Source organism: Tachypleus tridentatus, chromosome 4 (assembly GCF_004210375.1).
Source record: "Tachypleus tridentatus isolate NWPU-2018 chromosome 4, ASM421037v1, whole genome shotgun sequence".
In the NCBI taxonomy this organism is placed as follows: domain Eukaryota; kingdom Metazoa; phylum Arthropoda; class Merostomata; order Xiphosura; family Limulidae; genus Tachypleus; species Tachypleus tridentatus.
In genome coordinates this window covers 68,904,145-68,920,441 of record NC_134828.1, presented here as the reverse complement: position 1 = coordinate 68,920,441, position 16,297 = coordinate 68,904,145, and the positions used below count along the sequence as shown (strand labels likewise).

The following is a 16,297-nucleotide window of genomic DNA, read 5'->3' as shown; positions in this document are numbered from 1 at the left end:
TCCTCCTTGGACAAGTTCTTCATAACATATGCCAATATCATCCATGGTGGGACTTCAGCCATGTGCTGGATCCCCACTTCGACAAGATTAGGGGAAACTCCTTTTCTGGTGATCAGAATATGCAGCTCTGTGTTTCATGTTATCAGACTTCGACTTCCACATCGTCTGGCCTACACTTTACGGTACTACCTTTCTCACCTCTTGGACCAGTCATGGCGTCTCTTGTAGCCTGGATCTTTTCCATGTCATGGCTGGCCTGAATCAGTGTCTAGTCAGAGTTGTAGTCTATTGGGTAGACAATGTTTCGTTTCACGTGTCCGATCATCGAGCATTTTTTACCACATTCCAGGACTTTACCCCTGTTTTTGAGGTCCAGGAGTGTGGAGACTCAATGTCTCCCTCCTCGCTGAGGACGAGGTTGGGGTGAATTGATAGCCTTTTTCCAGGGCTTATGTTCCATTAATGAGACCTGATGGGGTGGTTTTAAGGAAGTTTGTGCCTCCTTGCTGAGACACAGAGGCATGAAGCATTCGTGAACCTGCTGTCTTGCCCGGTATAGCAAGAAACACACCTTAAGAACCTTGCTTAGGGGTAGACCTACGGATCAGTGAATACTTGCAGACATTGCCAGGCTCAAAAAGAAGATAGACTTGGAATATGCCAACTTTTTCTGACCAGCGAGCATTTCCAGTCTGATGGAATCACTATATTCCAGATATGTTACTAGGGTTCCACTGTGTAAGGCATGGGAAATATCTAAAAAACGAGTACATCTCCAATCTGTTGAGGAAAGATGGCCAGGTGTCCTCAGACATTACTGACATCCTCAACAAGTACATTAGCTATTATAACCTTGTGGACGAGGGAATTGGGCGAGACATCACACAGTTCTTTCCAACTCTCGATCCTTCACATGTTGACAACCTTGTAAAACCCATTACTCTGGGTGAATGTTGGATGGCTATTCGATCCATGTCACTTGATAAGCGTTCTGGACTGGATGACCTACCAGTGAAATTCTATCGCCATGTGTGGCATGTTACCTGACCCTTTTTCATTAGACTTTTTAACGACTTCTGTCTCGTGGGTCCATGCCTCCAGGTACACTAGATGGGTTACTTACTTTAATATGTAAAGATTCCACCAAGTCCAGTTGGCATACTGACGCTTTTGCAGTGATTAGACGTTGTTACGCCAAGTCAGGTGACTTCTCGATGGCCTCCGGTTCTCTCTACCGTCTGCTTGCCCTGGAATGTACTCACAGAAAAGGGCAACAACACTCTGCTCTTCCGTGGGACGTTATTTGGGGTCAGGTAGTGATGCGCCATGTTAATAGTTAACTTCAGACTTTCAACTGGCGCGTATTTCATAACTTCTTACTGGTGAGAGAACATTTGTACCTCTCAAACATCAGTACTACTGAGTCATGTCCATTATATCAAGCTCGGGTGGAGTCTGTCCTACATATGTTGGTCCTCTGCCCGACGTCGGATAAGAAATGAAAAAAGGAGGGCTCGCCTTTTCAGTGTTTCTTCGATTTCGGCCAAGATCGTATTGTATCACATACCGGTCCCCGGTCCCAGCCACCTTGCCTTTGCTTTCCGTTATACTATAACTGTGTTTAAGTACGTCATCTGGCTTACCCACAACCAATATGTTTATGAGCGGGCACCGGCAACATATTATAAAATACTGGCTAAGACCAGGTACAAACTGTTACTCCGCCTTGAGGCGGACTATCAGTTTTTGGGACGGAGGGAGTTTTACCATCGTTGGCGTCCAAACATATCGCTTATATGTATACTTGGCAGTGAAAAGAGTTAGCTAATTTCTTAAATTGTGATTATATTTCCATTTTTAACTGTAATTTCATTTTTGTAAACAATATTCCTGTACATATTTGTTTATATTTATTGTTCTTAATCTTGAATTTGTATATAACATTGTATATTCTTGTATATGTATGTATGTGTGTATATGTATATATTTGTTCACTTTAATTTGTATATATTATTGTAAATACCATTTTCGTATTGTTTGTATATCCATCAATCTTTTGTAAATTTTCCATATTCTAATCTTTTTCATTGTTAATTCCATTGTTTATATAATTCTTGTATCTTTATTTTGTATTTCACATCTTGTTAAATCATTGTTGTATACATTTATTGTTCTCTTGTATTTTGTTGTTGTTGTTTTTATTATTCTGATCTTGTGCCTAATAAATTCAAAATTATACTAGTTAATTTAGATAACTGAATGGGACCTTTCATAATAGTATAATTCGTATACTGGATTACCAATTAGTGCCTTTCCACCATAATGGGGACTGTAATACTAACTTCAAGAGGTAAGTTTATTTAACTTACTTACTCCCAAATGGTATTACTTTATTTTTCAATTAAATGTTTTCTTCTTTTCTTTGGAGAGCAGTCATCTTCCCACAACAATCTGCAGGCAGTGAAGGGTCGTACAGATGTGGAGTGTTGTGGGCTTGGGTATCTACATCTTACTTTCTTAATTTCTATTTCTATATCTGTTGCTTCTCCTTTATTTTATTTCTTTATGTGAGACTGACGAATGGAGGTTAAGATTGATAAACCGTGAATCCCCACAGTAATGTGGATCTTATTTCATTAATCACCTCCAAAACCTAGATAATTATATATCCTACATTATAGCTGGTACCCTGAGATCTTTTCAATTAGTGCAGCGATTTTTGTTTCGGTTTGTTCTTGGTTATAACAAACTAATATAATTAGTTAGAGGTTTAGGTTTGCTGTTTTTAACGCAGTCCTTCCTTTTAATTTTGTTTACTTAACTTTAGTAGTATTAGTTTTCTCTAAAATAAAAATATATCGTCAAATTACAAATGTCAACTGCAAAGAATCCGGTCTCCAAAATCTGACCGTAGCAATACAGCTTCGGATTTTCCAATTACGAGGTGTTAATAGAAACCATTTCATGCATCACGCTTCTTTATGCGTGAAAAGATAAATAAAACGTATTATCAGTGACTTATTAGTTTTACAAAAGTGTATTTTAATGTTTATTCAATATACGTAAATAACATTAAAATGTGTCTGATTACTTTTAAGAATGAATACGTCTATACGTATCTGTGCAGGCCTGATATCAAGCTAACTAAACGTTATTATCTCGGAAATTAAGGAATATTTATATGAAAGTTTGTGGTGATTTTCTGGATTGGTTAACGTGATTAGGAAAATAAAGTGTTAAAACATTTTACTGAGGCCGAACCAGTGTGTTAGTTATTTACAATAATTAAAAAAATATTAACAAGATTTATTCTGTTTTCATTAAATTGAAAGTAAATTCACTGGAATTGTGGAAATAAGGTGAGCTTAAAATAGCGTGTTCGGCCTCAAATTTAAAAAAGGTTAAATTTAAAACATTTTCTTCATATTAAAATAGTTATTTCTAACTTCCTTTCAATCATAAGTTTTAGATATGCTGTTAATATTGTTATTTTCCTAAAGTATTATTAGAAGTTATTTAGACTTGCAAATTTTACAAAAAAAAAAAATTAAGCGAAAATAGTTGTAATACAACTTGTGCAGATATTATTTATACGTTTTTATAATGTTGCAATACAAATTAAAATGTCATGTTCACTGATTGTTACAATTACTAGATTATTTATTCATTTGTTTGGATGCCATATATCTGATATAACATTAAGATGATCTATGTTTGCAATTAAATTATTTTCTATTGCAAGATATTTAAGTTTTCGTTAAATTTACAGTTGCTATGTGTGCTGTGATTACCATTGTTTTTGAGCTGCAAACTACTAGGCCTTTAAAGTTTAAAAGGAACAAAATTAAAAGTATACACCAGTGAAATGATTTTTCTCTTGTCTAATAGCAACAGTAATAACTAACTCCTGAGATTCCTACCTCAGAGAATAAAGGGTTATGGCCAAATTCTGTAATTAAAATGAACCATGTTAATTACAGACGTTTGTACCACATTCCTCTTCATTTCAAATTGTGGTTATCTACTGCATATTCAAAATGAGACATGTAAAAATAACATTTCAACTTTTATCTTTTGTCAATGAAAAAGAGGCCTTTCATTTATTACCAAAACTTCTCTGATAAAAACATTTGTATATTCATATGCAATATAATATTTTAAAAACTACAATTTAAACAATAAGAAATTCTTTAATTTCTTGGGAATTTCCCATTGACATTTAAATCTGTTGACCATGCGAGAATGTGACGTTTCTTTCAACATTGTTATTGGATTTTGTGTATTATAATAATAATAAATTTGTAGCTAATTATTAAATGTACATCCTCAAATATAGTGTTTATTTCACTGTTTCTTATTAAACTGTTTAATCACATTCAAGTACAGGTTACAAATTTTTCCTTGCAATTATTGAAAGTTTCATATTTTAATCTATTGAAGCATATCATGTGAAATTAATTTATTATTATACTCAGAAGTCTGCCCACATAGTAAGGGTGTGTGCCATGTATTTTAAGAGTTAATATAATTACTGAATAGGAAACTTCAAGTATTATATTAAACTGTGAATATATGCATCGTGGTGTAATTGTTAGAATAGGTTTTCCACTAAAGTGAAATTGTTAATTACTAGTTTCAGTTGCATGTACTTGTTTTAAAAGTAAGTATTATAACAATTACATTTTACTTTGCAGCTTCAACATTCTACTAATACCCATTTTAATGAAACCATTAGAAAAGCTTTTTTTACTACACATTGTTTTTTTTCTATAACAAATAAACTTGTGAATCCTTGTTTAGAAATTATTCTGCAGAAAAACTGACATATTTAACCTTATTGATGGTCATTATTAAAATACTTATCTAGTTGTTTTGGTGCTGCACAACTCTATATTATTTAGATTATTTTTGTAAGGTAAAAAAAATGATCAAACTTTGTATAAATGTTTTTTTTTTTGTCTGTTATTATGTCATTTATTAAGGTTTGATGTCCTTTGTTATAATGTTTATTTAATCAAATAATAACAGGCATAAAATGTAAGAAGACTTTAAAGTGAACTTTTAATTATGGTAGCTTGTTGTATTTTATTCTATGATAGGTCTTGCAAATGCTGTCAGCTGGTATATTCTCAAAAGTTAGTACAGTAACAACTTTGGTAATTTTTTCAGGTTCAGTATAACATGCTGGTTTATTACGTGCTTGAGCGTATGCCAACTAATGACCTACAACCCTAATTTACTGTGTCCTGCACTTAGTCTTTATGGTTCCTTGAGTTATTTCTAAGTATAATTATGCCAAAATGGAGACTTGTTAGTATTAATGATACAATTAATATTATTAACAAAGAAAATGATTTTTATGTAGTTTCTCATTTGATGTTTCAGATACAGAAACTTGTTCTTTAATAAACATTTTCCATATTTATAGTATACCCAACACATAACTTGTCTCAATAGTCTGTTTTCATTCACAAGTTCTGCTGTGAGAACTATAGTGATTGAAACAGGGCAGTGAAGAAGAAAAATGTGAAGAGAAAATTGTATATTCATTAGTGAAGAAAATCAATTAAAAGTAAGGTGCCATTGAAGAGCTAGAACTGGTCAGCCTAGTAACTGTCATTTTACCTTGTACTTTACATGGCAGGCTTCAGGTAAGTACTTTTTACCCAGAGAAGAGAAGGGTATGACAATCAGGGCTGTGTATGTGTGTTTATGTGCATGTATCTCAAAAACTAGCAGACCATTGTGCACACGTTTTACACAAGATTGGAAGTCAATTTGGAAAAGGTCCTTCTCAAATTGTGTCTGGATCAAAACTTAATTCTGTACCATTTTGGAGGAATTTTTATAATGGGGAGATAGGGGTATTTTGTGGTTAGTAACTCTGTAATGTGGGTACTTTAAGGTTAATACTTTTCATGATGCTACAAAAATGATCCAGATAGTTGATCATCCTGTACCTGAAAAGGACTTTCTGAGTTTTCAAAGGTGAAATTTGATGTCATCCAGTATAAACACTCTCTGATTGCTCTTGTTTTCTATATTCTTCATAGTTTATTTAAGTATTGAATATTTATTCTAGTATTGTTTCCCAACCTATGGGGAGCATCATCCTGGATAAGGCACAGTATTGCTAAAAACATAGCACAGAGTACCATGGAAAAGCCTTGAAATAGTGTTTATTTTAGCAATCAAAACATTAAAGTGGCCATTAGTGAGGTAATAAAACAGACTATTGGCCTATGTTCTCAGATATGAGACTGGTAGTACAAGCATGTGGAAATCACCATGCTCTTATGGTGACCTTTAGTAAGCAACTAATCAATAGATTTAATTCCAACAACCTTTAATTTTTGTCAATTTGTGTAGCTTATACAGGGTTTTTTTTCACTTATGTGTGTGTGATGACAGCTTTAAACTAATCATGTTACTGTCACTCACCTCTAACACAATATTCAAAAGAGTTGCAGTCAAAAGCTAAACAAAAATTACATTATTATTATCAACATATATTAATAAAATTACCACAATGTGGCTAATAAGCCAAGCTGTAATGATAAGTAACATTTACTTTCTTAATTTCGAAAAGAAATATTGTAATACATTTTCAGTATCCACTTCACCATATTACATAAAGCTTGTTTGCTTATAATTGCCCATTTTAAATATTCTTACTATCTCTCTCTCTCTGGTGTTCTGAGTTTAGCATGGATTATACATTGCTAGGGGTATGTACTTTATAGTAGTAATTGATATGATACATATTTAGATATTGATGACACAATATGATACTTATCTGGGTACACAAGTTTTACCAATATTTTGTTACAAAGTTTTACAGTCTTGTGTGTAATTTATCTATATTACTAACATTCTCTGAAGTACTTTACACTTTACAGTGCTTTTCCAACTTCTCAGGTTTGGTCAACTAAAGAGCAGCTGGAAAGAAAAGTAAAATAGTTTATCTGTCTGTCTATGTTGTTATTGTTAATTTATGTTACTTTCCTCATATTTATACATGATAAATGAGTACAACATGTATTACTCAATACTTATCATTCTTTAATGAATCATTAATTTTTAGCAGAAATATTTCATTAAAAATCTGATTTTTTTTGCACAAGACTTGCTTACTAAATTTCATGAAGATATATAAATTGTATTGGATGATATGTATCAATACAATCATATCATGGCTTCATGATACTAGTATAGTATCACTGTATTGCTGAACTTTTAGGTGTTGCTGAAAAATATAATCAAATTTATTACCTCCAGATTTTTGTTTTTTTACCTCTAATGAAGGAGTGGGGCTTAGCAACAACTAGTATTAAACCACGCTTTCCATATCATTCTGAAATAAATATTTGAAATAAAATAAACCTTTTTCTGTGATTGTCCTCTGTTAACTATATTACAATATTATTAAAAATGTTACTTTGAAAACAGCTATTTGTGTCACCCATATAGAACTAATAAACAGAAATTCAGCTTCTTGTTGTTGTTGTTTATTATCTTATTAACTCTAATATGATTTAGCACCATATTTATTTTACCAGATAGTTTGTTAATCTTCTAAGTTTTTAAGGTTCATACAGTCATGAAAAGTTATTAAATGTTTAAATTCTATACCTGAAAGATATGGAAAAGTCCTTGAATTTTGAAAATCTTTTTTGCTACATACATACAAGTTCTAAACGTGTCTGTAGAGTTCTTAGTATATATTTCAATAAACTATGACAGAATTTTAACACATTTTTGTGTAGTTAATCAACGTTTCATGAATTTTGTAGAACTGTGATTGAACAGGAAATAGAAATGAAATCTCAGTAGAACCATAATACCTTTTAGTGGGTAAGAAAGGTATTTTTCTCAACTACGAACTTCATTTATATGCCATGCTCTACTACAGCATGGAAAATTTTGCATATTCTGTGCATTGCCATTCATGATACAAATAAACATTATCCAACTGTAGGAAAGATTCATTCATGCAGTATGTAACTTTTTACTTTATATAACTCAAATTTTCTAATTTATGTTAAAATGAATATTTATCCTTTTATGGACATTCATGGTAAATATTTCATATTTTCTGTTTTTGTTGGAACCATGACTTTCAATATATGTAAATTTTGCAAATTAAGTAGTGTCCAGTGGAAGATTAAATTGTATTTTATATGTAGTTACTTTTGTATTGTTGTAATTTCTAGTCTGTATTCACCTTCAACTTATAATGTAACAAAGGTTTTATTTCTGTACAAAATTAGGCAGTTAGTTAGTGAATATTGTTCATATAGTTTAAATTTCTCACAAAGAGTGCTCAGAGTTTGTTTTCATCAATTCTAAATTTTTAAAATTTTAATAGTATCCTGAAATATTCATCAATTATATGCACTGATTTGTTCTATTCTTGATGTTACTCTAAGGTGGAAATAGTTGTATATCTTTCGAGATTTAATAATAAAAAGTTTTTGAAAAAAGTGAGATTTGTTTTAAACAATACTATTGGCATCTGAGTTTATTTTCTTTCCAGACACAGAAACTATTAGATGTATATCTACCAGATATCTAAATTCTATATCTGAGACATTTCCAGAAAATGTTACAAACATTGCATGAGTTAGCAGTGTAAAATAATATTCTAATCTCATCCTAAACTATTATCATTTGAAAGGAAATGCTATTATTGAACAGACTGCAAATAATTTGGCTCAGAACAATACTATAAAATAATGAAGGAAAATAAAATTGAATAATAAATCTTTACATTTTCTGATGGTTTAAAATTGTAATTTACTTTATAATACTGAATTTTTCAAACTTTTTTTTTATCCCACATTCAGCTTTTGTTTATCATGGAGCAATACTTTGGCATTTTCAAATTTAGGCATCCATCTTTACTTTGTGGGAGAAGAAATTTATGCTGAATGCCTCAGTGACAGTGCTATCTTTGTACAGAGTCAAAATTGTAATTATTCACATTGTTTTCACTCTACTACATTATGTAAAATATCTCATTTTTTTTGTAGGTTGAAAATATTCAATAACCAGGTGAGGAACTAAGTTATCTAGAAATTCAGTAATTAGAATTTTGATTGACTGCAATGTATAAAAGATTTTGTAAGAGCAGTTACAAGATGTGAATGACAAAGTAAAAAACTAAACTTTTTATTAGCTTGTGTGTATATATGCTTGGGGATCAAAGTGCACAAGTCATAACCTCTTACTGAGTACCACTTAATGTGATATTATATATTATTATTTGAATTGTTAAATACTCGTTGATTTATTTAGTGACAGTTACAGAGGAGAATAAATACCAGAAACAATATACAAGGATACTTTAAAAAAACACTTTAGATATAGATGGTGGAGATTCTAAAAGTTATTCAAACTGTAACAAGAACAAAAATATTTTTATTTTTTGCATGAATATCACCTTTCACTCTGACATTGTCAATTCACAAATACATCTCAAGTACAAATACCTCTGTAGCTCATTTTCTTTTTTATTTACAACATTTGTCATTTACTAAGAACTTGCCACATTATATATGTAGCACAAAACTAGTCAGTATTTCATCTCCAATAGAGGGTTATTCCATTGGACCAACCCTGTACACATTCATTTAAAGCAGTCTTTTAAAACAACATCAACTGCTGTGTAAAATAAACCTTCTGCCTTCAGTGTATACTTTATAAGAAATTTTAATGATCAGATGAAGAATTAGTTTTATTAAAAGTACAATTGTTGACAGTGAAATATCTCAAGCATAAGTTTAAAGCTGAGAAACATTTTTGGCTTACAGTTATTACAGTTATAATTGTTTCTCATTACCCACTCAAGATGTGTGAACTTTTTTTTAAATAGTGGGTTCCTTGTTATTAAGTTTTAAACTGTAATATAATATGCCTTAGTTTCTATATGAAATCATTGTTTTTAATACATAGTATTGTTTTTCTTCTCAGGAGCTTGCTCATTTAAGTCAAGCTATTAATCATGGATTTGAAGCACTATATGAACTAATGAAAATGTGTTCTATTCACGAATTTTATGAAGGACTGGGGAGAAGAGTACCATCAGCAAGATGTTACATCTACTCTTTGCTGGATTGAAATTCATCTTCATTGGCATTTGATGTGGCTGAACAAAGTGTTAACACAGACTGGTTCACACATAGTCCAACCTCCTCAGTATCATGACAAAGAAGTGTTTTTATATGTTAGAATTGTTTTTATATGGTTATAAATAGGGTACCACAAGACTCAAAACCAATCTTTCAACTGTTTATTTTTATCACAGAAAAAACAAAATTATTTTTCAAGCCCTTGTATGTTTCATTTTAAAGAAACTTCATTTTTTTGTAATATTGTAGATAGTCAAATATTTGATCACTTTTATGCAGCCAACTAGTTTTTTAAAAAGTGTCTTTATATTTCAAGTTTTTGAAAATATACTAAATTTTAATAGCCTGTTAATTTCAATTTATCACATTTATTGTCTTGCTTTTTATTATAAAGTTTGTTTCATTTTGGTGTATCAATTTTCATGTACTAGTTATCTGAAGAATTTGCCAAGTAGTATAGAAACTAGATACATGACTGAATGGTTTTGTGAAACAATTTCTTTAATAATCATATAACTTTGTAATTCTAGTTTGCTTTTTTTAAGATACAGTAGTCCATCTTAGATAAGACTACCCTATCTGCATTGATAAAGAAATCATAGCTAAGAGAAAGTCATTATTCAAAAGATCATTAACCAGGTAATGACTAACCAAGTTCAAGTTGTCCCAGTCACTGTTGTCAAGGCTTGAGCATAATGACTTATACACTGTATAAGTAATCAGATGACTTACAAATTGGTTTAGTATACTTATAGTGAATAATAGTTCAATAAAGATAACTGTTTTGTTTGTGTTATACCCCTTTTTAATAATGTTTTCATACATCAGTTAATGATGAAGCCAAAAATTTACCTGAATGATATAAAATCTTGATTTATTTTAACAAATGTGCCATTTATAAAGTTCACTATTATAGTAAAGTACAAGTAGACACTTTATTTAAGTTTTATATTTTTTAACATATTAAGTCAGTTACATGTATTTGTCATTAAAAAATGAGCATAAATTTCTCGAAAACAAATGGTCCAGATTGAAAGCTCAGATACACACACACACAAAAGCTATTAAGAAATAACCATCCACACAACATACCCAGTAAATGACTACTACTATTATTATAATATCAAGTTCAAAAAGCTGTTATAATCACTCGAACAACACACTCTGTAGACTGCCATAATTATTAGTCTTATGTTTAAGAAGCTATAAAGAAATAACCATCAATACAATGTACCTAGTATACTGACAAATTTTGTTTGTAATCTTAATTTTATGTTATTGTATAGAGCAATCTTTGGGATATATTTTTGGAAAAAGAACAAAATCAACTTAATTATGTACTGCTTAACTGAAAATACATTTTATGTTTAATAATGATACTTGTTTTGGAAAGTACTGTTTGATATATTACTGTAAGTTTTAACTAGCAGACCAAAAATATAGTTGTCAACAATATTGATTATACTGGTATGTAAACAACTTATAATGTCTTTCTGGTACAATAACTTCACAAGTATGTAATTCTCTCAAGATATGAAAGGAAAAATAAGCTTATTTGCAAGTATTGCATTTATTAATTTTTTGTATTGAAACTTAGAACTACAAACAGAAAAATTCTATAAAGTGTTTCCAGGAAATTGTACCTTATGATAACTTGACTACTAATACTGGGCATGTATATTAAAAAAGAAAATTAACAACATGCTTTTTAGATTGAAAAAAAAACATGTGAAAGGAATATTCTTTGTTTATTATTATTATATATGGAAAAGTATTGTGTTTTTTTTTCCTTTTAAACTTGACTTTAAATGTTCTTCTGAACTAATTGTCTGTATAGCTTGACTTAAAATGACATTGCCCTCTCAAGCAATAATGCATTCTTAACTGATCTATCTTTCTAGCCTAAATGATAAGGAACTATAATTTTTCACCAAAAAGTATTGCTAACCTATATTGAGATTTAGTTGCTCACAAAGATCATTTACTCTCTTGAAGCAGTTTACATGGATGATAGTGACAGAATGTCATTTTTTATAGCTTCTCTAAAAACATAGCTCTTTAAAGTAACTTCTAAAAATGAAAAATACATTATTTTAGCAACTGATTGATGTTTTTCAGTAATTTGTTTTAAACAAATCATCCAAGAATTGCACTTCAATATGTTAACGTGTTCAAACTAAAATGTTTTTTATCCTGTGTTGTGTACATTTCAGAAGTGTAATTGAACTTTTTTCTTTTCATCACACTTAATTTATTAAATGTTTGAAACTCGATTTATGTAAAAATTTGATTAGGTATTTCTTTCAGAAGTTATGTACTTCTGTGCGACTTTACTGATAACCTAAAGATTGTTGTAGGTTTTACTTTTTAACTTAAAAAACATCTATAGGTGGATGTAGCGCTAGTTTTAAAAGTCTTTGTTGTTATTTAAAATACGAACTATAATTAATGAATTTTCATAATTTTCATTTTTTAAAGTTTTAAATAGTTTGATACGACATAGTTTTAAGGGAAATTAGTCACTTGATAATATTGAACCATCCAATTAACAAGTGTTCATTTAGTTGAACAATATTTAGACATTTTTGTTTAAGGCATTTGCTTTATTTACAGCGAGTTATTGTTACTTTAAAATGGATTGAAAATTTTTGTTTTTTGAAAGCCTTTGCAGCTAGTCAAGCTACAATAACATAATTTAATGGCTAATATAGTGTTTTCAAACATGTTTTACGCCCTAATTTTGTAAATTTCATACACAACGAATTTACTGTTAACATTCAGTTTCTGTTCTTGTTCTTCTGATAAAACATTTCTTTTGTTGTGCTTGTAACTGTGTATCAATATACATTAACATTGAGTAGAAAATACTTGTGTTCCACACACCTCTTAAATAATATTAGTTTTGTTAAGAACTCTAAACCTCTATAAAATAATTCACTTTAGGTAAGAAAATTGAAATCCATTTGACCTAACCACTGCCTATTTATCTTTTCGTCTAAAACACTTTTTAATATATGTATTATGTTTTTGTATGTAAATACATTTTAGTTTACACGTCTTTTGTAACTAAAATGCTATGTGATAATTAAACAAAGTGCTGCCAATGTTTTGTGCCCAAGTCTAACTTAGCTGGTGTGTAAAATCAATTATTACATTTCTTCGATGGCCTAGCGCGTAAGGCGTGCGACTCGTATTCCGAGGGTCACGGGTTCGCGCCCGCGTCGCGCCAAACATGCTCGCTCTCCCAGCCGTGGGGGCGTTATAATATAACGTTCAATCCCACTATGCGTTGGTAAAAGAGTAGCCCAAGAGTTGGCGGTGGGTGGTGATGACTAGTTGCCTTCCCTCTAGTCTTACACTGCTAAATTAGGGACGGCTAGCACAGATAGCCCTCGAAAAAAAAATTCATTTCTTCGATTTTCTTAGTAATTTCTTTTTAATTAAACAAAGTTACCAGACCTACATGTCATCACGGGACCTACGACAGGCTCTGGCTATTGTTGATGTGAAAGTGCATGCCTCTACAATCAGAAAGAGACTGCACAAGTTTAACTTGCATGGGAGGTGTGCAAGCAGGAAACCTTTGCTCTCTAAGAGAAACATCAAGGCCACTATGAAGTTTCCCAGATATAATATAGACAAAGACCAGGACTTCTGGAATAATTTTCTTTGGACAGATGAATCATGATTGAATTATTTGGACACCAGAACAGAGGATATGTTTGGCGTAAACCAAATACAGCATTCTAGGAAAAGAACCTCATACCAACTGTAAAGCATGGAGGTGGAAGTGTCATGGTTTGCGGCTGCTTTGCTGCAGTAGGACCTGGACAGCTCGCAATCATAGAATCCACCATGAATTCTATTGTGTATCAGAGGGTGCTTGAGGATCATGTGAGACCATCTGTACGAAAATTAAAGATGAAGCGGAACTGGACCTTGCAACACGACAATGACCCAAAACATACCAGTAAATCCACCAAGGACTGGCTGAAAACTAAGAAATGGAGAGTCCTGGAATGGCCGAGTGAATGCTCAGATCTTAATCCCATTGAGATGGTGTGGGGTGACTTGAAATGGGCTGTAGATGCAAGAAACGCCTCAAACATCTCACAGCTGAAAGAATTCTGCATTGAGGAGTGGGGAAACGTTCTTCAGACCGATGTCAGAGACTGGTAGATGGCTACAAGAAGCGTTTTACTGCAGTTATTTCAGCCAAAGGGAATAACACTATCTATTAGGGTGCCCTAACTTTTTCCTCAGTTAGAATATGCAATTTTGTAGAATTACATTTACAGAAGATCTTGAAGAGTCTTTTCTTCAGTTTTAATTGTTTAGTTATATTCCTATAATATCTCAGTATTGTTAAAATTGAGATTAAATATCTATATATCCAAAATGTTAAACAAATACACAGGGTTTCATAGGGTGTCCTGACTTTCTCACATGACTGTAGCATATACGACTTGAGTAGATACATTGTTATATACTTTTTTATTGGCACTTGAAAGCTATTATTGATAATGTGGTATTATCTCAGTACACAGATTGAATGTGGAACAATATGTAGGTCCAGCAGACATCGTGCTAAAGAGCAAGGCTTTGTTTTATTTACAACCTACGACCGACTTTGTCAGGAAAAAACAAACAAACATATAAAATGTACTGAATAACAATGTTAACAAAACACAACCTGAATACAAACACAATACCCAAAACAGTGGTAAGTGTTTATAGTAGACGTGATATTCTGACAAGAGTCAGAGGATATCAACTAAACATTTATTGGTTCTTTCATACCACTTCATTATGTGGTCCCAATAAGCTAAAAATATAGTTAAACTAAAACAAAAATAACTTCCGAAAATAAAATGTAATGTTTAAACGTTAAATTCAAAACAAAATTTAGGTCTAAATGAAAGCTGACTAAATCTCCAAGTAAAATTGTTTTACAAAAATCTCATAAAAGGTGTAAAATCTACTTTACAAGGGAGAACACAGATTTCTAAAAATTTACATATGTACTAAAGAGGTAGCAAGGCCCGGCATGGCTAGGTTGGTTAAGGCGTGCGACTCATAATCTGAGGGTCGCGGGTTCGCATCCCCGTCGCATCAAACATGCTCGCCTTTTCAGCCATGGGGGCGTTATAACGTCACGGTCAATCTCATTATTCGTTGGTAAAAGAGTAGCCCAAGAATTGGCGAGGGGTGAAGATGACTAGTTTCCTTTCCTCTAGTCTTACACTGCTAAATTAGGGACGGCTAGCGCAGATAACCCCCGAGTAGCTTTGCGCGAAATTCAAAAAACAAACAAAGAGGTAGCAAACACATAATGTCGTTCTGTACCACATATTTCCTCCCCTTTTAGGCCCGGCATGGCCAAGCGTGTTAAGGCGTTCGACTCGTAATCTGAGGGTCGCGGGTTCGCATCCCCGTCGCATTAAGCATGCTCGCCATTTCAGCCGTGGGGGCGTTATAATGTGACGATCAATCCCATTATTCGTTGGTAAAAGAGTAGCCCAAGAGTTGGCAGTGGGTGGTGATGACTAGCTGCCTTCCTTCTAGTCTTACACTGCTAAATTAGGGATGGCTAGCACAGATAGCCCTCGAGTAACTTTGTGCGAAATTAAAAACAAACAAGACCCGACTGTTCATAATTCTAAAATAACAACAAAATAGCAAATTAAATTTTAATCATGTATTGTTCAACAAATTTAAAGCACTACCCCTTTCTCAATTCAAACTACTCGTCCAGCAACTCTATCAAATACACGTGCAAAAACAACTTAAAATAAAATAGAATAAAATACTCTCTTTTAGGAGTAGTACTAGTCTAATACATTACAAAGCACAAGAAAATAAATCCTTTAATAGAAAAATAAATATATTTTACACAAAATGAAACCAAAAAACACAACTCTTTAATAAAGATCATTTGCCACCAACTTTGCAAACATGAACTCGATAGTTTGTTTATGCGCCTGTAGTTGCTCGTGCAATTGCTTAAATCTGCATGTATTTACATCACATTCCTGAACTTTCTGGATGTTATGGTGGAACGTTATGTATTAGAATTATATTTTGGCATTGTTTAGCATTCACTGGCAGTGTTATGCTCCTGCAAACGGATTACTTTTGGAAAGATTAGGTGATAGTATATTCCGATG

At 32.0% G+C, this 16,297-nt stretch overlaps 1 pseudogene across 1 annotated transcript; it reads left to right on the top strand.

Moving 5' to 3' along the window:
* The first annotated feature begins 2,505 nt into the window (after nt 1-2,505).
* Nucleotides 2,506-13,234, top strand: LOC143249376 (mothers against decapentaplegic homolog 1-like; annotated as a pseudogene). The gene is made up of 3 exons (XR_013027747.1): nt 2,506-5,651; nt 9,033-9,054; nt 9,973-13,234. The product of XR_013027747.1 is annotated as a mothers against decapentaplegic homolog 1-like (transcript).
* Nucleotides 13,235-16,297: the final 3,063 nt, after the last annotated feature.